Below are 23955 nucleotides of genomic sequence, written 5' to 3'. Positions count from 1 at the left end.
GAAGTACGCAGCAGGTCAAAGAGCACCTATAAAGAGAAAAGACAGGTTATAACGTTTTGGGTGTGTACCCTTCATTACACTGAAGGCTAAGATATAAGTCACCATTTTAGCATTTTGGAAAATAAAGAATAAAGGAGGCAGAAGATGGGGGAGAGAAAGGACAAAAGAATGTGCAAATAATGGAGGGGGTGAAAAGACAAAGGGAAGGTCCATGTAGGAGAAAAGCCTGGGAAATAAAGAAACAGAAAATAAGCTGTAAATGCAGCAGATGTGACACTAAAACACAAACAAAACATGGTAGATCCACCAATCGTGAAAAAAGAAAAATAATGTGAGTCAACGCCATGGGCTCAGACCTGCATCGACACTGTGCTCTGAGGGAGGGTCTCCAACCCAAATATAATGCTGCTTTCCCTCCTCCTGGACATTGACAGACCCTCACATATCACAGGCACACACTGATGTGAAGAAAACAAAGGATGGGGCTAAGCTCTGAAGTTACAAAGTCACCGTTAAGACCAGAGGGCTGCAGAGTGCCTAACAGAAAGATGTTCTTGAACTTTGCATTGAGCGTCATTAGAACAGTGTTGAAGACCAAAGATGGAGAGGTCAGAATGGGAATGGGAGAGCTCCAAAAGCAGAATCTCATATTTCTATTGGGTGCTCTGCATTCCTCTGGCCCTCTGTCTTTTTACCCACCCACCCCCACTATTTTCACTTTCTTTTGTCCTTTTTATGGGGTAGATTTTAACCCAACAGAATGTGCCGGCTGGCCACCCGATAGTGCTAGAGAAATACCTGATCCATTTCGAGGGCCAAGCCTCATTAACATGTATGGTGCAGGCTGCTGGCGCCAAATGGGCATCCTGTTGCACCTCACCAGCTCTGGGCTGGTGCAATATTGGGTGCCCTGGAGGCTAACCCAGCTGGGAAAAAGGTAGGTTGGAGAGGGGGAGGAGTGTTGTGATCTTTAGTCGAGGGAGAAGGCCCAGGATGGCAGCAGGCCACATTATTATTGTGAAGCCTGGAGAGCACTCCTGCTCCTCCTGGCTTCACAAAAATAATATTAGCACTTCTCTCGAAGGGCCTCTTCTGTTGTCCTGCCAGGGTTTACTGAGCAGACATCCATGGAGGATGCTGCACCCAATGGCCAGTTAAAATGGCATTGGAGTGCGATGTACATCATAGGATCTCAATTTGTATTAATGAGGCTCCCACCTGGCCCAGGTGGGCACTTCGGCCACCCAGCGGAATGCCCTGCAAAATTTGGGGCTTGATTTTGCCGGCGCTCAGAGGACGGGTTTGGAGGTGGGTCCACTGTCAAAATAGCGAAGATTGACAGCAGGTGGTAAACCCGCTGTCAACCCACCTCCACGCGAGTCTCCCAGGTGTTGGGTCTGTCTGTGGAGAACTGACCCGACACCAAGCGGTGGGGGAGACAATTGAGCTCATTAAATGGTTTGTTAACAGCCAATTTAATGGTATTTTGAGGCTTCCTTCCAATTTTACGTGCTCCCCCACGGGTATCCCGCTGCTCGGGGAACACGCCAGCTCACCCTGGCGTGAGTTGAGTCAGCTCTGATGTTTCTGATAAACTGACAGCTGCAGAAGTGGTGTAAAGGATGCCATGTTGCAGGTGGTCAGTTTCAGAGTGCAGAAACTGTTGGTTACTGCATTTGTAAGACATATAGAGATTTCTTTAGCTTGTAAGTGTTTAGAGGCAACTGTATGTCCAGTGCCACCTCATTGAAACAACCTCTCTCACCATTGACAGCTGGCTTCTGTCATCGCACCTGCAGCTGCCATCTATTCCAGCAACATCAGTGCCCTGGAAACGATCTCACCTTACTCCTCTGACTCCTTTCACGCTCAGCTCCACGCTCAGCCCCAACACCAACATCACCGGGCACACCAGCAGCACAAACAACACCAACCTTCTCCGCCATCACCAGATGCTGCACAGGACACAGGGCATCAGCCCCTGACAACATTGCTGCCCGGGAGGCCAGCGATGGCATCACCATGGCCAGATTTACTTCACTTGATGCTGTAAACCCTGGCTGCCACATGATGCGCCAGGTTGACACCATCCCACACCAGCACCGTAAAGCATCCCTTTAATGTCCAAGCCATTCCATGCACACTCATCACTATAGCGGGGGGGGGCGCACAGATCTATCCTATAAGGGGCAGTGTTGAAAATATAGATTTCACTGCATGACAGCACATTACCAGAAACTTCACATGGACATTGGCTAAACCTCTCAAGTGCCTACCCTTATGTGTTGTTAGTTGGTCTGCTTGCAGTAGGATGAGGGTGAGTGTGAGGGGTAGCTAGTGAGATAGGGAAGTGATAAAGTAGATAAACAGGGTTGGGTGGAGGTGCAAGGTAAGTTGGTGTAAGGATGTGCATGAGAAGGATATGGAAGGCAGAGTTATGGTGATGTGTTGAGTGGCACAGCAGGGTGAGTTTGAGTGTGGCTTTGCAGTAACGTTTCGTGATCCACTGAGATCATTGAAAGGTTGGTGTCACTGCAGCCAGGGACTCCTCCTGACATCCCTGCTTGTGCCGTCCTGTGCAATGTGCAACCAGGCTGGGGAGGTCTCTTCCACCCTTGGAAGGGAAGAGAACCTCTCTGCATGCTGGGACTCCCTCCATAAGCATATGGAGGGAGTCATTGGAGAGCCTGGGTGCAACCGTCCACCTTTGTCCAGTGCTTGTCAGTGTTTGCAGCACCTCAATGCTGTCAAACATGGACAGAACAACTGTCAAACACAATGTGGCCGTGGTCCCTTTAAGGAAACCGGCTGAGGATGCTTAACAGCCAATCAAGGGAAAATCCTTTTGACAGAGTAGCTGCAGCCGGGAGCGGGACTGGAACCCGGCAACCAGCTATCCCGCCACCATCCCGACACCACTGAGAAAATCCAGCCCATGTCATCAGTGTGGGTTGGTGCGGTTAGCCTACTATCTTTATTTTAACTCCAGTACCGCCCCGTTTCCGCTGGGCAGAGGAAGTTAAAATCTAGCCCTGGTCTGCATTATCTTACTTTTATATCATCTAACTGTCTTCTATAAAGCAATTTACAAGTCATTTAAGACATTAACTCCCTCTCTGTGATTAGTGTATCAGTTGGTTTTCTCCCCCACTCCTACTCCCTGCCATCCACACCCCCTCCCCCCGCCCACATTCTTTCTAGGTTGCAGTCTTATTAAAGATACAAACCCAAAAGGTCACAACTTGCCTTTTCTCTTTCCGAATGCTGACTAGTCTGCTGTATATTTCCAGAATTTTCTGTTTTCCTTTCACTTAAAACTATTTACCTCACACTCCAAAATCAGGTTGAAGAATCACATAATACTACAGTAGAAATGCTACTATGATGTTAGGAGTAATTTTATTACTAAAATATTAATGTAACATTAATGGAATAAACATTTTAAAAATCCTAAAACAAAATAAGCATAATTATTTTTATCCTAGTTCACCTGTTCTTTTCTATTCTCTCTTTTCACCTTTCCACTTCTCATTCTTCCCTATTCTTTGTTTTATCTTGTGTTTTCTATTATTTCTCCTCTAATCTATTTTATGTGTATTTTCTATTTTTTAATTTCTATCTATATTTATTAATTTCCCCTCTTTCCCCTGCCTTCAGTAGTCCTTTCTTCATTCTTGCACCTTAATGAAATAGTGGTTTGTAATTGGCTGCCAGCCCACATGAAGCTCTCTTTTTTCCAGCTAATCAAATGATACTTTATTAAACTTTGACCTGGTTGTGGAATTAGAGTGGCAGGTTAAGTGTTTTATGTAATATTATGAGATTCCCACAAGCAAAAATTGTTGGACAAACTAACTCGTCAATGGCTTAGGGAACCAGGCGTGACAAAGGAGCTGCCACATCTTCAGCGCTGGGAGGTTAATGTAGATACTTGTTTCAGCAGTGTCAAAGTGGTACCCAATGCAGTCCAATGGTGTGATCTGAGGTTTTGGCATATTGCTAAGGATCTTTGTGAATCCAGGAAAATATGATATCACATTAGTAATATCACAATGGTCATATCTCAGATATTGCATGAAGCAAAGGTTAATGTCAACTGTTGTATATATGAAAGTACATTCTATCCTGATCACTGGTCAGTAATTTATAGGCTTTTGTATTTGCATTGTTATCATTCTACGTTTATATTACTTTAAATGCACATTTTTGAACACCTCCAGACACATATCTTTTCCAATATTTCAAAATACGGGATTAACTATTAAATGCTAGGTCAGCCATTGTGGAACATACTGAATTATTATTACCAAAAGATTTCACTTTATCCATATTTTGTCATCTTTATAAGTAAGTGAGAAATACATCGGCTTTCAATCAATCAGTAGCAATATCTTCTCCATACTAGGTTCTATTAAAATATTATGGTCACATTAAACGTAACTCTTTATCCAGAATGTGGCAGCCATTCTTAACATGAACTCATTATTAGAGAAGAAAAATTAGCCATTACACAATACAGTTACTTGCACTTTAACTAATTACATAGCATGATTGTTGCTGAAATTAGTCTAAAAATAAACCCAAATGTCAAACCATAGAACCTTACAGACATTTTACACATTTTCACCTGCAATTGAAGAATCAAAAGAATCATCAGATTTGAACATTATTTTGTGTTTTTACGTGCGACATTAATACAGCATAAATTGAGTTTTCATTACTTAGTTATTGTTGTTTGATACATTATGTCTTAAAAATCAAATACTGAACAAACAGAAATCTAACATACCTTCATAAAAATAGCCTCTTGCATTTAAACTCAATCCATTTATGTTTCAATCAGAGCTTAAGAATGTTTAAAGATTACATTAACATTATACTGGTACACTTTTATTGACCTTCATATTTAAAATATTCCTACTTAGGCATTTCTTACATGGTACATGGCACCTATACACATTCACTAATGATAATTATAGAACAGATGCTGATTTAGTCATTTTAAGAAAGAGTGGAGGCATAATTAGTGCTTAAATGGCCTAGTTATTGCAGTGCTATAGGAGCCAGACAAATCTTAAAATGAGAACATCTAGCCTGATAACAGAAAACATGAAATACATAATTCATTCATTTGGAAAATTTATATCAGTGGATAACCATGAACAGTAATAATGATCAAATTCTTTGTGAGTGGTTTTTAGGTACTGCAGTCACCTGCAATCATTTAACAAACCTTTAGAGATCAAATAGCATTTTGTGGAATTCTCAGTGGTGTTTGTGTAATAAAGTATGAACAAACAGAAAATGTGTGCTCCTGGTCATTCTTAAAGAATTCAAAATGTTATCAGCTGGGAATTTCATTTCAAACATAACAATGTAAAAATGTATAAATATGTCATAAAAGATTGAAAGGTCAGTTCACCTTGCTTAAACAATAGGATTTATACTGTTCAAATATTGTATTTATCTTACTGTATTCAGGTCAACTGTTATGGAGTAGATTGTGTATCACATTTGAAGCTAAAGAAGTAATTTTCAGCACAAACGCAGGGGACTGTATTTGCACAGACACTAATATCAGTCACTTGCTGTAAAATCTGGGGTAGAAGTCTTTGATGCCTATTTCTAAGTCCTTTAAGTATAAGGGGATTATTTATATACCAGTATAATTTAATACCATTGCAATGTCACATAACTTGATTAAAAATTAGGATGGGCTTTATACCAAGATACAACATATACTTTGGATTGTATGATGCTTTCACTGCTGACGTCCTGGGCTGACTGCAGTTCAGGGAGTATAGTTGTAAGTCTGTTGTCTTTGATGGCTGTGGTAGAGGCAGTCATAGCTGGATTACATTCTGGCAGTCTCCAGTGGGCCTGGGGCCTCAGCACAAGCATAACTCAAGTTCAGCACCTGATGTGGTTGCCTTAACCTAAAGAAGCCTAATCCCAACACTAAAAAGAATGGAAAATCCCATGGTGCATTGGAGGATGCTCTTTTGAAATAGGTGTAAAGTTGCAGTGTGGTAAGCCTGGGGCAACTTAACACAGCAAAGCCCAGTATTACCATTGTGATGTACTATACATACTAAAATAAGAATGCTTGACCCTTTCAAGATTGTAGTAACATTTTTGCACTCAAATTAACTAGATAGTTTCCCTATTTTGGTTTAATTTTTAAAAAGAATGAATTGAAGAGAAATTCTTTCATTCTGTTTTTTTACCACAGGCTGTACTTTTCTATCCATGAGAAATTATTTAATGTCACTTTTAGCTCCATATATGGGCATGCAAGATTACACATTTAAAGTCTAATAACCATTCATAAATTATCAATATTGTTTAAAAAAGTTTCACAGATTAATTTTAGTTACATCTACCAACAAACACTTACAAAAATATTATGTCATTGCATAAAAGTATTTTACAGCTGTTATTGAAGAAAAGGGGATCTGTTGATGGCTCAATGGGGAACTGCACCATGTGTCCATACAGACTTTGAACATTCCGGATCTCATCGCTGGTCTGTGCTGAATTAGCTGATCTCAGTCAGGGAGGTAATGGCAGGGGAGGAGATAAGAGGTAAACATAGAAACATAGAAGATAGGAGCAGGAGTAGGCCATTCGGCCCCTCGAGCCTGCTCCGCCATTTAAAGAGATTATGGCTGATCATCCAAACTCAGTACCCTGTCCCTGCCTTCTCCCCATATCCCTTGATCCCTTTAGCCTTAAGAAATACTGTAGTGTCCGTGTGCAGATAAAGACACTGAAGACAGGAGTTGGTTCATAGGTATTTACTAAGCAAGTCTGGGGGGGGGTTTCTAAAGGATATACACAATACACAGGCTTATATAGCCCAAGTGGCAATTACCGGCATTACGCACACCTGGGGCTCTTAAAGGCACATACACCATAATTGCTCTTAAAGGCACATACACCACAATTCCTCCCCTTCTAGCTAACTAGTACATCATATTTTAAGTAATTATTAATTACATGTTATATGCAAAATAATATACATTGCTGTATTAATTAATTATAAGTTAGTCTCTCAGGAGGCTTCCTGACTCGGTCCGGATAACGCCTCGGGGGTGTAGTAGTTTCTGGTGGTGTAGTAGGTTCTTCTGGCAAGGCTGATTCGGCTTGAAGGCCAGTGTCGGGTTCATCGGGCTCCAGTATCACCGGATCGGAGGTAGATATGGGTATCTCTACTTCATCGTTAGATGTATAGAGTGGTGGTGTAGGTTGTCCCTTTTCGGATGACTTGATGATTTGGTCAGCATGGCGCCTTATTATGCTGTCTCAGATGTCCACGGTATACATCAGTGGTCCTAATCGTGTGCAGATAGTTCCAGGCTGCCATTTCTCGGTACGGTAGTCCCGGGCCAAAACCGGCTGGCCTATCTGGAAGGCCCTCGTTGGCCTTTCATTCATGCCCTGAAACTGCCGGTTCTCCACGTCCCTTCGGATGTTGGGCTTGACCAAATCCAGCCGGCATCTTAGGTTTCTATTGTAGAACATCATGGCGGGAGTTTGGTTAGTAACCATATGCGTTGCATTCCTATATGCAAATAAGAAGTTATCCACCTTGTGCTGAAGTTTTATGTCTTCATTACCCATGGCCTTGATGGCCTTCTTGAAGGTCTGGACAAACCTTTCAGCCAATCCATTGGTGGCGAGATGGTATGGGGCGGACGTGTAGTGCTTTACCCCATTGTTCTTTAAGAACTTTCTGAATTCTTCGGACATAAATTGCGGTCCATTATCAGAACATATCTGCTCCAGCAGCCCATTCCTGGCAAATATGGTCCTTAATACTGTGATGGTTTTTTCCGTGGTGGTGGAGGACATCTTTATTACCTCCGGCCACTTGGAGTGTGCATCAACTGCGATTAAGAACATTGAGTCCATAAATGGACCAGCAAAGTCGATGTGCACCCTTTGCCAGGGAGATGAGGGCCACTCCCATGCATGTAGAGGGGCCTGTGGCGGAGCATTTTGGACCTTCTGGCATCCTAGGCAGCTCTTGGTCATGTCTTCGATGTCTCCATCGATACCTGGCCACCATACAAACGCCCTAGCTAGGTTCTTCATTTTCACTCCACCCAGATGCCCCTCGTGAAGCTCCTTTAGCACTTTATCCTGGAGTTTGGGTGGAATCACCACTCTGGATCCACACATCAAGGTTCCTCGGCACACTGACAGCTGTTCTCTTCTTTGCGAGAATGCTGGCAACAGTGGTTCGCCATGTGCTGGCCATCCCTTCACTGTTAAATCGTAGACCCGTGAGAGAGTAGGGTCATTTCTTGTCTCCCTTTCAATGGCAGAATTTGTCATCGGTAGACATTCCACTATGGTAGAGTGGAATATCTCTACTGGGTCTACTGTAGGTGCCTCTTCTATCGTTGGCAACGGTAGGCATGATAAACCGTCAGCATTCCCATGCTGTTTTGACCCTTTGTATTCAATGTTGTATTGGTGTGCCCCTAGAAAAAGGGACCACCTCTGTAGTCTTTGTGCCGTCATAATGGGGACACCTTTTTTAGGGTTGAATATGGAGATGAGGGGTTGATGGTCAGTCAGCAAGGTAAATTTCTGTCCGTGTAGGTAATGGTTGAATTTCTTCACTCCCCATACCAGGCTGAGTGCTTCCCTGTCTATCTGGGCATAGTTACGCTCAGCTGAGTTCAATGAGCGTGACGCAAAAGCTATCGGCCGTTCCGAGCCATCAGGGAATCTATGGGACAATACCGCTCCTATGCCATAAGGGGATGCATCGCACGCCAGTCTGATTGGTAGTGATGGGTTGTAATGAGCCAAAATTTTCTCGGATGTGATTAAGTCTTTACATTTATGGAAGGCACGTTTACAGTCTTCGTTCCATTTCCAAATCACTCCTGTCTGTAGAAGATCATTAAGAGGGTGTAGAATAGTTGATAAGTTCGGTAAAAATTTATGATAGTAATTTATTAATCCCAGGAATGACCTTAATTGTGAAACATTTTCAGGTGCTGGGGCTTTTATAACTGCTTCAATTTTTTCAGGTGACTTATGCAACCCTTCCTTATTAATTATGTGGCCACAATATGATATCTGATTTTGGAAAAATTCGCACTTGGGGCGATTTGCTCGTAGGCCCCGTTCTTTCAGCCTAGTGAGCACCTGCTCCAAATTGGCAAGGTGCTCGTTGTCGTTTTCTCCTGTTATAAGGATGTCGTCTAGGTAGCATTGAGTCCCCGGAATCCCTTGCAGGACTTGCTCCATAGCTCTTTGCCAGATAGCTGGAGCTGATGCTATTCCAAAAACCAGTCGATTGTACTGGTACAGGCCTTTGTGTGTGTTTATTGTGAGATACTTTTTAGAGGTCTCCTCAACCTCCATCTGTAGATATGCCTGTGCCAAGTCAATTTTTGTGAAACGTTTCCCTCTGGATAGTGAGGCGAAAATATCTTCTATCCTCGGAAGAGGATACTGTACCGTGTGAAGGACCGGGTTTACAGTCACCTTAAAGTCCCCACAGATGCAAATTTTTTTCTGTTCCTCAGAGTTATTTTTCAATGTTTTTTTCATGACTGGAACGATGGGTGTTGCCCATTCGCTGCAATCTATTTTGGATAATACGCCTGCCTTTTCCAAATTCTTCAGCTCTGCCTCGACTGCCGGACGTATTGCGTATGGCACCGGTCTTGCCTTAAAAAATTTTGGAATTGCTGTACCTTCCACTTTTATTGAGGCGGTGATGCCTTTCAAGGTTCCTAGTTTCTCTTGAAACACTTCTTTGGCGTTGGCCAAGATGTCTTTTAATCATTCAGGTATGATGTCATCATTGTTTTTTTCCTTACTGGTCACCGTCAGTGCCTGAATGGAGTGCCAGTCTAAACGTATCTTCCTTATCCATTCACGTCCCAACAACGGTGGACCACCACCTTGTAGAATGTATAAATACAACTTTTGTATTTCTTTGCCGTTGTATACCACAGGCACCCTTATTTTTCCTTTGGGGTAGACTTTCTGCCCCGTATATGTTTTTAAGATAATGGATGTGTCTTTTAGAGGTATATGCGAGAATAGCCTCTCGTAATCTCGTCGATTTATTACGGTTAGGGCTGATCCTGTATCTAGCTCCATTTTAACTGGGGACCCTGCTATTGTGAGGGTAACCCAAATGGTTTGGTAATCCTCTTTGGCAAGTACATTATGTAATTTGAGACAGCTTAGTCTCTTGTTTCCGGAGTCGCTATCGCTATTCTGGTCTTCGGAGCTACTGTCCGCCATCATTTGTACCTTCCTGTACTTTTCTTTATTGATTTTTTGTTTTCTGTCAGTGGATTTATTTTGTCCAGATTGGCATACCCGTGCAATGTGTCCAATCTTACCACATTGCCTGCATGCTTTGCCCTTGAACCAGCAGTCCCTCTGGTTATGGGTGGATCTGCCGCAGCGATAACATCTTCCGAACTCCTGTGTCATTTTATGGGTGCCGAAGTCCTGTGTCTCTTGTTGTATCTCTGCAGCTCCTTTTGCTGCTGCTTCGTATGATACAGCCATACTGAAAGCTTTGTCCAATGTTAAATCTTTTTCAGAAAGCAGTCTTTTTTGTGTTCCTTCACTTAAGAGACCGCAAACAAATTTGTCTCGAAGATAATCCGATAGTCCTGCTCCGAATTGGCAGTACTTTGATAGCTTTCTTAATTCGGTTAGGTAATCAGCGTTACTTTCATTCTTGTGTTGATTTCTCTTGAAGAACTTGAATCGTTCCGCTATCAGCAGCGGTGTTGGGTTTAAATGCTCCTGCAGGGTATCAACAATTTATTTAAAAGTCTTGTCCTTTGGTTTGGCTGGAGTGATTAAATTTCGTAACAGCCCGTATGTCTTCGCGCCCATTAAGTTCAGAAGTACTGAAGCTTTTTTTCATCTGTTATTCCATTTGCAGTGCAATAAACCTCTACTCTTTCCACGTATGTGGTCCAATCTTCTATTTCACCATCAAAAGCCTCAATATTACCAGATTTAGGCATTTCAGATAAGATATGGCGCTTCCCGCACTTTTTTTTTTCTCTCTGTAGCAACGATATGGCGCTTCCCGCGCTTTCCCGCCGCTGCTACCGATAACAACGCTGTTTATTCACTGTTGGAGACTCGTTCCCGACGGAGGTCTAAATGCTGACCTGCTTGCCGCGCCGGCCGTCTCTCGAGTGCACCCTCCCAGTCCGTTATTGCTTGCCTCCGACTTCGCTGCCTGTCTCAGCTGTAGAGCCCGCCGCTGGAGCTCCAGCCTGACGCCCAGGAAGGATTAGCGCAGTACCTGTCACCAGCTTGGCCAGCTGGTGAAACCACAGTTTCTCTTACTTCCTTGAGTCTTCTGGACGCTGGAGGAATCGATGTCCTTGAGGTGCTGCCGAATTGCAGGTAAGTCCGTTTCCACTTCGTCACCACTGTAGTGTCCGTGTGTAGATAAAGACACTGAAGACAGGAGTTGGTTCATAGGTATTTACTAAGCAAGTCTGGGGGGGGTTTCTAAAGGATATACACAATACACAGGCTTATATAGCCCAAGTGGCAATTACCGGCATTACGCACACCTGGGGCTCTTAAAGGCACATACACCACAATTGCTCTTAAAGGCACATGCACCACAAATACATCTAACTCCTTCTTGAATATATTTAATGAATTGGCCTCTACTGCCTTCTGTGGTAGAGAATTCCACAGGTTCACCACTCTCTGGGTGAAGAAATTCCTCCTCATCTCTGTCCTAAATGGCTTACCCCTTATCCTTAGACTGTGACCCCTGGTTCTGGACTCCCTGACCATCGGAACCATCCTTCCTGCATCTAGTCTGCCTAATCCTGTTAGAATTTTAAAAGGGTAAAATTGCCCTCAGCAATGGAAGACAAAAATCTGCCACACTTCCTGCTCCTTACCGCGACCAGTGGCCTATGCTGCAAGCACCTAAACATTGACATCATCTGGGGACAGCATGTGGCTTGCTGCATTACCTTCAACCCCAGCCCCACTGCTTAGGTTTAGGTATACAGGCAAATTTTGCATGGCCCTGTGTCACCAGAAATAGCCTTGCATGGAGCTAGTGCATATCAGAAAAATTGAGAGCCCGCAGCCTGTGATTTTCTATCCATTGATTTTCTATGCACAGAAAAGCATTCGTAGTTTGCCCACTGGCCTGCTAATATTCACTGCCTAGGTCTACATATGAAGGATGACCACTTGGGCATGGTATCATAAGATGCCAACATCTGTTCAACTGAACCCCTGCACAAGTCATACCTTTGGGTTGGGAGATTAAATGGAGACATCTGGAATAAAAGGAGTTGTGTTGGGGACTTGTAGCACTGGGAGGGAAAGAGATAGACATTGATCTCTAGTGAACAGACAGGTGTGCAGTTAGACATAGGAAAAAAAGGATGGCAAATGGTGGGCTGGTTTGTAAAATGTTAAAAACATTTTGACACATATATACACAATATAAAATATTTTTGGAAGAGGCTGTAATAGAGATTACTGAATATCAGTAATCTCATCATGAATATTTCTACTTGTACCTTTCCTATTCTAATCTTTCCAGCTCCCATGGGGAGCTTGAAGACACAAAGAGGAGAAGGAATCTCAGAGGCATGAAGTTGGCACATCAAACTCAGTGGCCGCTAAGCAGGACACAGAGGTCACAAAGATATGGGAGTAGAAACTAGTATAGATTGATTAGAGTCAGCTGTTCTTTCCTACCTTTAAATAGTAATTGGTTGGTTATATTTGGCCTGATATGCACAGAAGGGGTTAATAGTATATTCATTGCAATGCACAAGCATCGTAGGTGATGCAGTACTGGAATCAGTAAATTATTAAACATTCTGTCATGATTTGCAGTGAATATATTTACATATAACTGGTTATGTGAAGGGCACAATTTTAAAAGTAAGGCTTCCAGCACAGACTGATAGGTATGAATACCAGACTCATACCATTAGCACAGGGGTTATAGTACAGCTCCATTGCAAGACCTTTAAAGCCCTGACCCAGATGTTCTGAATCCCCTTCTCTTTCCTAGATTGCAGTTACTTTTGGAGGTAGTAGTATTGGATCTGTACTGGTATGCCGTCTATTTCATTGCTTATGTATGGAGTGAACTTGTTTGGAACAAATGGCAGTTTGAAAGTTGGTTTTCAGTAAGAATGTTAACATAATTGTTGAGTTATTATTTTGGAGACCGTCAACAATGCTGATTTATTTTGCACCTGAAATATTTATACAAGAAGGGAACAGAACTGGGCTGGTACCCCGTCCCCCATTATAGTTCATCCACTGTCTCTGTTACTACTTATTTAAATAGCACTATAAAGCAGGGTGCCCAAGCTTTTTGGTTTTGTGGGCCACATAGTTGTGAAATATGGACCCTCAGTGGCCACATATAAAGTTTAAATGCAAGTTTTCATGATGTTATCTATATCACAAGTTGCTGATACTAATGCTGTTTTAGGGTTTATTCACCAATGAGGCAACAGCACTAAGGACAGCCCTTTACAAACCTCTAGTGCCATAAAATTCAAACCAGCAATTAGCCCACAGCCATAGAAACATAGAAACATAGAAGATAGGAGCAGGAGTAGGCCATTCGGCCCTTCGAGCCTGCTCCGCCATTCAATGAGATCATGGCTGATCATCCAAACCCTAGCACCCGGTCCCTACACCGACAGCCATCAGCCATCCCACCCAAGCCCTATCCCCGTAACCCCGTAACCCCACGTATTTAATCCCCCCTAACACTAAGGGTCAATTTTTATCATGGCCAATCAACCTAACCCGCACATCTTTGGACTGTGGGAGGAAACCGAAGCACCCGGAGGAAACCCATGCAAACACGGGGAGAATGTGCAAACTCCACACAGACAGTCACCCGAGGCCGGATTTTGAACCCGGGTCCCTGGCGCTGTGAGGCAACAGTGCTAACCACTATGCCACCGTGCTGCCATAGTTTGGATAGCATTACACAAAAGCATTAAAAAGTTGTAAAATCCTAATTTTACAAAGTAAAATTGAACACATTTGTTTATTAAAATTTCTAATAATTTTCAAAATGGAAGTCCTTCCAATTTTTAATCTTTTTTAAGAATACATGATACCATATTGGGTGACATTACTAGCATTCCAGCATCATTGGGAAAATGCTGGAATCCATTAGTAAGGAAGTGGTAACAGGACACTTAGAAAATCATAATAGGATTAGGCAGAGTCAACGTGGTTTTATGAAAGGGAACTTGTGTTTGACAAATTTATTAGAGTTTTTTTGAGGATGTAACTAGTATTGTTAGATAAAGGGGAACCAGTGGCTGTAATATATTTGGATTTCCAAAAAGCATTCGATAAGGTGCCACACAAAAGGTTGTTTGTTACACAAAATACGGGCAGATGGGATTGGGGGTAAGATATTAACATGGATAGTGGATTGGGTAACGGACAGAAAGCAAAAAGTAGGGATAAATGGGTCATTTTCAGGTTGGCAGGTTGTAACTAGTGTGGTACCGCAAGGGTCATTGCTTGGGCCTCAGCTATTTACAATCTATATTAATGACTTAGATGAAGGGACCGAGAGTAATGTATCCAAGTTTGCTGATGATACAAAGCTGGGTGGGAAAGTAAGCTGTGAGGAGGACACAAAGAGCCTGCAAAGGGATACAGACAGTGAGTGGGCAATAAGGTGGCAGATGGAATATAATGTGGGGAAATGTGAGGTTATTCACTTAGGTAGGATGAATAGAAAAACAGAATATTTTTTAAATGGGGAGAAACTATTAAATGTGGGTGCTCAGAGAGATTTAGGTGTCCTCGTACAGGAAACACAGAGGGGGCGATTTTGTGAATGGGGGTACGTTGGAGGCGGGACTGCTGCTTGTCGGGTCGATGTCCCGCCTCCATCGATTTGTGGCCAACCCACGCTATTTTCAACTGATTGACTTTGTTAAGCCTGCCCAGCGGGCTTAGCAGGCCAATCAAGGGAAAGCCGGTTACAGAGAACGTCAACGTATGATGTTTCATCTGTCAAATATTTTTGACAGATGAATTGTCATCGTTTGACAGCTCTGTGAAGCTGTCAAACAGTGACATTCTCTGCAGTTTGATGAGGTCTTGCATACAAGACCTCACCAACCTTCTTTCTTTTACAGAAATGAGATGGCTGTTGCATATGGGAATGCAACGTCCGTCTTTCATCTGCAACACGGAGGTCCGAGAGTCTCCGCATACAAACCGACTGAAGCCTGCAGGAAGAAACCAAGGTAAGTACACTTTTAAAAACTATCTCTTAACAGGCAGTTAATAGGCTTTAATCCCTTCCCGCCTCCAAGGAGATGGGACCCTGCGCGGGACAGCTACCTGCCTCCTGGGAAGATGGCATGGAGGCGGGTTGGGGGCGGGTTGGGCACCCGCCCCCAAAATCTGCCATTTTCCCTGCAGCCCCACCTCCATACCCGCCTCCCCAGTGCTGGCAAAATCTCCCCCAGAGAGTTAGCATGCAGGTACAGCAAGCAATTAGGAAGGCATATGGCATGTTGGCCTTTATTGCTAGGGGGTTGGAGTACAAGAGTAAGGAAGTCTTGCTACAATTGTACAGGGCTTTGCTGAGACCACACCTGGAGTACTTTGCACAGTTTTGGTCTCCTTATCTGAGGAAGGATATACTTGCCTTAGAGGTGGTGCATTGAAGGTTCACTAGATTGGTTTCTGGGATGAGAAGGTTGTCCTATAAGGAGAGATTGAGTAGATTGGGCCTATATTCTCTGGAGTTTAGAAGAATGAGAGGTGATCTTATTGAAACTTATAAGATTCTGAGGGGGATTGACAGGGTAGATGCTGAGAGGTTGTTTCCCCTGTGTTGAGAGTCTAGAACTAGGGGGCATAGTCTCAGGATAAGGGGTCAGCCATTTAAGACTGAGATGAGGAGGGATTTTTTCACTCAGAGGGTTGTGAATCTTTGGAACTCTCTATCCCAGAGGGCTGTGGATGCTGAATCGTTGAGTATGTTCAAGGCTGAGATAGATAGATTTTTGGACTGTAGGGGAATCAAGGGTTATGGGGATCAGGCAGGAAAGTGGAGTTGAGGTTGAAGATCAGCCATGATCAGCCTTGAATGGCAGAGCAGGTTCGAGGGGCCATACTCTTGCTCTTAATTCTTATGTTCTGACTATGATGGAGGAAATTGTCACTTCCATCTTATCTTCTTTAACTTCCATGTCTAGCAGCACATGGGGCAATCCATTTTTCCACTACTTTTATATCCAGCAGATCATGCTCTGGGTTGTTTCTGTAACAAAGACCCTTTTATTTGGGCAGATCATTAACCTGACTCAACCCCCAGCAGGAGGACTAGCTAGATACGATGGGGGCGGGGGGGGGGCGAGCGGTGGCGGTGGAGGATTCGGCATTGCACTCCCTTCGGACACGAGTATCCCACTGGATGTCAACCCAGTATTCAGAGACCAGAACGCACATCTCCACATGCTGGGGCTGTCTGGCATGGGGCTTTAACCTATGACCTTCCAACTCAGAGGCCAGAATGTTACCACTGTGCCAAGGCTCACTCCTTCCAATTTGTACAGAAACTTTTTAACTCACTCTGCATTAAAAACTAAACAAGAGTAAAAGTGAAACAAAAATCACCTGGTTCCAGATGCTGAGCATTTCAGAATATGGGAAAAGGCTGAGAGGAGATTGCGAAGGCACTATCTACATTTTTCTAAAAATTCATGGAACTGGGAATTGTGCCAATGGGCTGAATAGTAGTGCTGGGTTCAAGAAAGCAAAAGGAGTTAACCAGGAAATTATAGGCCAATGTTTCTTACCATAGTTGCCAGTAAACGTATCCACGAGACCCACGTTCTGCTCCGTTGACCCCATTCTCACTAAACTCCCCTTCCTAGCCTCTGTGCTAGCTGACACTGTAATTGATTTGCTCTCCTCAGGTACGATATCCATCCCTTTCAAAACTGCTGCCATCACCCCCTCCTCAAAAATTCTACTCTCGATCCCTCAGCCTTTTCAAACTACCACCCCATCATCAACATCCCTTTCCTCTCCAAAGTCCTTAAACGTGCTGTCGCCTCCCAAATCTGTGCCTATTCTTTCCACAACCGCATATTTGAATCTTTCCAATCAGGTTTCCTATACAGCCACAACATTGAAATGGCCCTAATCAATGTCAGAAATGGCATCTTCTGTGACTGTGACCATGGTGCATCAACCCTCCTCGTCCTCTCTGCAGTTTTTGACATGATTGATCACACTATCCTCCTCCAAAGCCTCTCCTCTGTTTTCCAGCTCAGTAAGGCTGCCTTTGTTTGGTTTTAATGTAACCTATCCAATCGTAGCCGGAGCAGCTCTCGCGATAACTTCTCTTCCTGCTCCTGCACCTTCACCTCTCGAGTCCCCCAAGGGGTAAATGAGTTTAATAACGGATAAAAAATTTAATTATGCTATTTTTCCAACATTTAAGCTTGCAAAGGACTCCCTGAGCTATACAGCACGATTTCCACAGACAAGTAGACAGGTGAACTGCTCCCATACCATTGCCATTGTTGCTCTGAAACTATCTCCTGTGAGGTGTATTTGAAGTGATACTTAAATCATTCCTGTATGGAAATACATGACCTCTGCTTTGCATCTCTGTACAATCAGTGGCTCACTACGTGGAGGATCATAGCATATAACTGTGCTTTACTATTCTACAGGATTGTGAAATTCTTAAGGCTTCAGCTTGGAAATTCCTGTTGGTATAAGTGCTTATACTGGCAAGAATTGTGCTTGTGGGAACCAGAAAAATGCAAGTGCCTGATCTCTCTCGCTTTCTACCCATTGAGTACCATGTAATGGTGTGCAGGCTATTTTATCAACAATGCCTAGTGTAATGTATGTACCTTTAAGGGGGAGAACTACTTTTTACAGCTCCTGTATCCTGTAGTACCGGCAGTGACCACACCTGTATATAAACCCTGAGCAGTGATCTACAAAGTCAGTTGCAGTTTGAGCCCTCATTCAGTAAACACCTGTTGATCGTTCCCTGCAGTCTGTTGTCTGATTATTGAAAGACACAACATTAAGATACACGGATATATCATTGGCGACGACGCAGATTCGAACCTACCTGCAACTCTGCATCACCTCCCAGGGATTCGCTCCTGGAGAACAGTGGAAGGAGGTCGAGTCCAGAAGCACGGGCGTCGACCACGGGCAACCGCCCAGTCATCCAGCGGAGATTTGAGCATCGCAGGGGAGGCTGTCGAGAGCCAGGCTTGGCTTTCCAGTCACGGTGGTCCAGCGAAACGGGCTGGCAACAGGTACTGCGCAGACCCTTACCGGACAGCGGTGGCTAGAGCCGACCGAGCGGCACAGAAAAAGGCCGAGCAGCATCGACAGGGGAGAGAGAGAAGGCAGAGCGCACAGGGTGCAGCTGGTGTTCAGGACCGAGCGGCGTCAACAGGGAGAGAGAGAGAGAGCAGAGCACAGCCGGTGTTCAAGGGCCGAGCAGCGTCAACGGGGGAGAGAGGCGCACAGGAAAACGCGAGGCGCTGCCAATGCCACGAGGACCGCAGAGAGCGGCATTGGCAGCAGTGCAAGAGCAGCGCACGAAACCCACAGGGCGTCGCCATTTGCCACGAGGACCGCCGAGAGCGGCGTTGGCAGCAGCGCGGGAGACGCCATTTTAAGCCGCAGTGGGGAAGAAAGGCGCGGGAGACGCCATTTTAAGCCGCAGCGGGGAAGAAAGGAAAGCGCGGGAGACGCCATTTTAAGCCAGCCTAACCACACCCAAAAATGCCGAAGAGTGGCAGTATCACAGCGTTCGACAATGAAGTCGAAGATCGGACGACATATGTCGAATGCATAGAAGTATACTGCAAGGCGAATGAAGTGCCAGATGACAAGAAAGCGCTGGTATTGTTGAATTCAATGGGTGCAAAAACGTATGGCTTACTACGAAACCTAGTAACCCCAGAGAAGCCAGTAGAAAAGGATTTTGAAAACATAGTGTCAATCCTACAGGACCACTTAAACCCTACACCGCTGCTGATAGCAGAAAGATTTAAGTTTCACAAAAGGAACCAGCATAAAGATGAAAGTAATGCTGAGTATTTAACGGAACTGCACAAGCTATCGAAACACTGCCAGTTTCGAACGGGACCAGCAGATACTTTAAGAGACAAGTTTGTGTGTGGGCTTCAAAGTGAAGGAACCCAGAAACGGCTTCTATCAGAAAAGGATCTTACGCAGGACAAGGCTTTCAGCATTGCAGTATCACACGAAGCAGCAGCATGGGGCACTGCAAAGATACAACGGAGACCGCAAGAATAAGGCACAAATGAAATGTCATACGGAACAGTGAAGTGCTATCGCTGCGGCAGAACAACACACGACCATAATGATTGCTGGTTCAAGGACAAAGTGTGCAGACGGTGTGGAAAAGTAGGACACATAGCAAGAGTCTGCACGTCGGGAAAGAAAACCAGCAGCAAGAAATCTCCACAGGAGAAGTACAAGAACAACATAAGGTGACGGAGAGTAGTTCAGACGAACAGAAGAGTGATACAGAAGCACGGAGCTGGGTTGTCTGAAACTACATAATGTGATCAAAACGGAGGATCACCAAACTATCTGGGTCACGCTCAAGATAGCAGGAGTCCAAGTGAAAATGGAATTGGACACAGGATCAGCCCTAACAGTCATAAACCGAAGGGACTACAAGCGGCTTTTCTCACATATACCCTTGAGAGCTACAGAGATTGTCTTGAAGACGTACACGGGGCAAAAAGTCTACCCCAAAGGAAAAATAAGGGTGAACGTTATATATAACGGCAAGGAAACACCAAAAATGGACCTATATGTATTGCCAGATGGAGGGCCACCACTATTAGGACGTGAATGGATCCGGAAGATACAGCTAGATTGGCATTCCATACAAGCACTGACTGTAGATGCCAAAAAGGATGACGACGTCACACCTGGACGACTGTCAAAAATGCTAACTGACGCACAAGAAGTGTTCCAGCAGGGACTCGGAACACTAAAAGGCATAACAGCGATGATCAAAATAGAGGAAAATGCAAGCCCAAAGTTTTTTAAGGCCAGACCGGTACCTTATGCGATCCGCCCAGCCGTCGAAGCAGAGCTGGAAGGTTTGGAACGTTCAGGAGTACTGTCCAAAGTGGACTGGAGCGAGTGGGCTACACCCATCATTCCTGTAATGAAGAGGTCGTTGAGTAATATGCCTGGGGAACCAAAGAAGGTTCGCATCTGTGGGGACTTTAAAGTGACAGTGAACCCAGTCCTTCACACTGTGCAATATCCGCTTCCGCGGATTGAAGATATTTTCGCCTCGCTATCTGGAGGGAAACGCTTCACTAAGATTGATCTGGCCCAGGCGTACCTGCAAATGGAGGTAGAAGAAGCCTTGAAACAGTACCTCACGATCAACACTCATAAAGGTCTCTACCAATACAACCGGCTGGTGTTCGGGGTAGCATCAGCTCCGACTATTTGGCAAAGGGCAATGAAACAAGTCCTGCAAGGGATTCCAGGGACCCAGTGTTATTTGGACGACATCCTGGTCACGGGCGAAAATGACAGTGATCACCTCGCCAACCTGGAGCAAGTGCTCACTAGATTGAAGGAATATGGGCTCCGAGCTAATCGCCACAAATGCGAGTTTTTCCAGAAGCAGATCTCGTATTTGTAAAGTCTGTGGGTTGTATAGCGAAGTAATACACAGACTACAAGAGTAACTTTAACAGGACTTTACTATTCGAAGGTCAGGGCGAATCTGCCCAATAAATTCTGCCACAGCACTTATATACCGGTGTGGTCACCGTCGGTATTACAGTATACAGCAGCCAACATAAAGTAGTGCAACACCTAAAATAGTTCTCTTAAAGGTGGACGGTTACATACAATAGTTCTCTTAAAGGTAGAACGGTTACATACACTACAATCCTCCCTTTTTAGCTTACAACATACTTATTCTCCATTAAACATACATGTATTCAACTTCATGTAAAACAATTCACAGATATAGTCTCTGTGGAAAACAGTTCACAATTTCAGTCTCTGTGGAAAACAGTTCACAGATTTAGTCTCTGTGGAGGCGTCTCCTGTGCTTCTTAACTCAGTCCGGACAACGCCTCCGTGGGGTAGCAGTTCCCGGTGGTGTAGTCGGTTCACGTTGCTGGAGTGACTCATCCAATAGTCCTTCCCTAAACTTAACAGCTTGAACTTCCGTCACTTCTGAACCAGCATTGCTGACTTTTAAAAACCACTGGATTCCTTGGGAAGTTTTTCTACTTCCAACTGATTTGGCTCCATTCGGAGGGAGCACGTGCGTGGTCTGGTAGAGGTGATAATGGTCCAGATGGTCATTATTTTCTGCTTCGTCTTTTCCTTTTCTGCTTCTTGGAGACTCTCTGGGCTCCACTGTCAGCTGCCAGCTGCCTGCACAGTTCCTCCCGTAGTAGCGCCACCATCTCCCGATGTTCCTTAGACTTTTTGTGATTCATCAAGGTTTCTGCACTTTGGGAGTTTTCATCACAAGCTGGGCAGAATAGGTCCTCGTAATATTCGGTGTCGCTCAACAGGTCATGGTAATATTCGGTGTCGTCCTGAGCTAAGCCAGCGGGAGGGTCTTCTATTTCCTCCCTACCCAGCTGGATGTTAGCCAACTTTTGTTCCAAATCCTGACATCTTTCCTGAAGAGACTTCTTCATGTGTTCAGCTTCATCCCGCTTTTCCTGGGCTTCCTGCAAGTCTTTTACTAATGACATCATTTGTGATTTCAATACTTCAACTTCATTCGGAGATTGATTGATCGGACTATTCAATCCCTCTACTGAAGTAGCTGTTTCAGCATTCTGTTGTTCTGCATTGACGTGAGTCAGCGTACTTTCGGCCTCCAAGAGCGGCTCTGCTGCAGTCTTCTCAGTCTGTGTTGCCACCTCAGCTATTTCAATAACCTTTGAGAGTTCCGAACCCCTTTTCTTTGAAGATTGAGGCTCGTGTTCAAGTTTTTCCCATTTCAGGGTCTTGTCCCTCAGCATATGAAGAAGTTGGCTGACTGTTAACTCTTCTGCCATCATCCGTTTCCCATTAGCTGCAGGGCTGTTTATAAACTTGCCCTGGGGCTCCTTTGCTGTTTCTACTTTGCCATCATCCGCAGCCTCCACCATTCGAATTTCCACAAATGAATCGTCCGGTGATGCTGCACCCAACTTCAGTAGGAGCTCGGAAGTCATGTCGACCAAATCAGCCTTTTCTGCCTGCAACCTGCTAACAAGCGCCTTCAGTTGCTGCACATCTTGTTCCACCAGATTAGAGCATGCACCTTCAGAACCCGAATCAGCTTTGATTCGTTTGGCCTCCTCTCGCAGACGGTTTGTGCGCTCCTGCTCCCTTTTCTCCCTCAGCTGCTTCTGTTGTCTTTCCAGATTCTCCCATTCGGTGTCATAGAACTTTTTCATTGCTTTCATCTCTTGTTCGAGATGGCAACTCAATTGCTCTAATTGCTGTCGTAATTTGAAATAAGTTTGAGTTCGAGCTCGGTGTTCCTCAGTAATGTATATGTCTGTAAGCTGAACAGACTCAGAATTCTCTGTCAAACTATGTTGTTGCTGTTCAGTGGAGTTCTGTTCTGCAACTTTGTTCTCCTCTGGAGCATAAGCCTTTATGCACGCCTTCGTTTTTCCAACCTTAGTCAGCAAGTCCATTTTAGCCTTGTCTTTCATACTTGGGTTGGACTTATCGTCATCCGTTTCAGAGTCTGAGCTGATTGTCCGCACCGAGTCCTCACTCGTTATTGCTTTTAGGTAGTGCCATTCCATGTCTATTTTCTTGATCCACTCCCGTCCTAGAAGTGGTGGTCCTCCCTCAGGTAGTACATATAAGTCCATTCCTGGGTGTTCTTTGCCCCTGTCTCTCACCTTGACTCTTATCTTTCCCATGGGGTATACTTTATGCCCCATGTATGTCTGCAATACGAACTTGGTATCTCTCAAGGGTATATGTGAGAATAGCCGGTTGTAATCCCTTCGATTTATGACTGATAGGGCTGATCCAGTGTCCAACTCCATTTTTACTTGGACTCCGGCTATTTTTAGCATGACCCAGATAGTTTGGTCATCTTCCTTAGATAGGTCAGCTTCCTTACTCACATTGTGAATTCTCAGACTACCCAGTTCCTGGCCGTTTGGGTCTGAATCCGAATTCTGTTCGTCTGAACTCTTCTCAGCCACCTTGTGTACTTTGTTGTACTTTTCCTGTGATGGCTTTTTTTGGTTGTTGGTCTTCTTTCCTGACCGGCATACTTTAGCTATGTGCCCCAGTTTGCCACATTTTCGACATTCCTGGTTTTTAAACCAGCATTGGTTCTGGTCATGTGTTGTCTTCCCACAACGATAACATTTCGTTGTACCTGAAGTAATTTGATCCACACTGAGTACCGCTGCCTTTAGCTGCATTTCCGCAGTTCCTTTCGCTGCGGCTTCGTGTGATGCTGCAATAAGGACAGCCCTATCAAGTGTAAGGTCGTTCTCTTCGAGCAGTCGCTTTTGCGTTCCTTCCTTCGACAACCCTCACACGAACTTGTCTCGTAATGCCTCTGTCAGATTTCCTCCAAACTGGCAGTATTTCGCTAATCTACGCAGTTCGACCAAGTATTCCGCGTTGCTTTCCTCTTTCCGTTGCGTTCTCGCATAAAATTTGAATCGTTCCGCCAACATCAGCGGTGTGGGGTTCAAGTGATCCTTCAGAACAGCAACAATATTAGCGAAGGTCTGATCCGCCGGTTTAGCTGGTGATAGAAGATGCTTCAATAACCCGTATGTCCTCGCACCCATTGAGTTTAATAAGGTTAGAGCTTTTTCATCATCATCTATTTTATTGGCCTCACAATATATCTCGATACGTTCT

This window comes from Somniosus microcephalus, chromosome 4 (genome assembly GCF_052327205.1).
Source record: "Somniosus microcephalus isolate GS21.2 chromosome 4, FLI_Smic_1.0, whole genome shotgun sequence".
Lineage (NCBI taxonomy): Eukaryota > Metazoa > Chordata > Chondrichthyes > Squaliformes > Somniosidae > Somniosus > Somniosus microcephalus.
Note: the sequence above shows the minus strand (reverse complement) of the source record.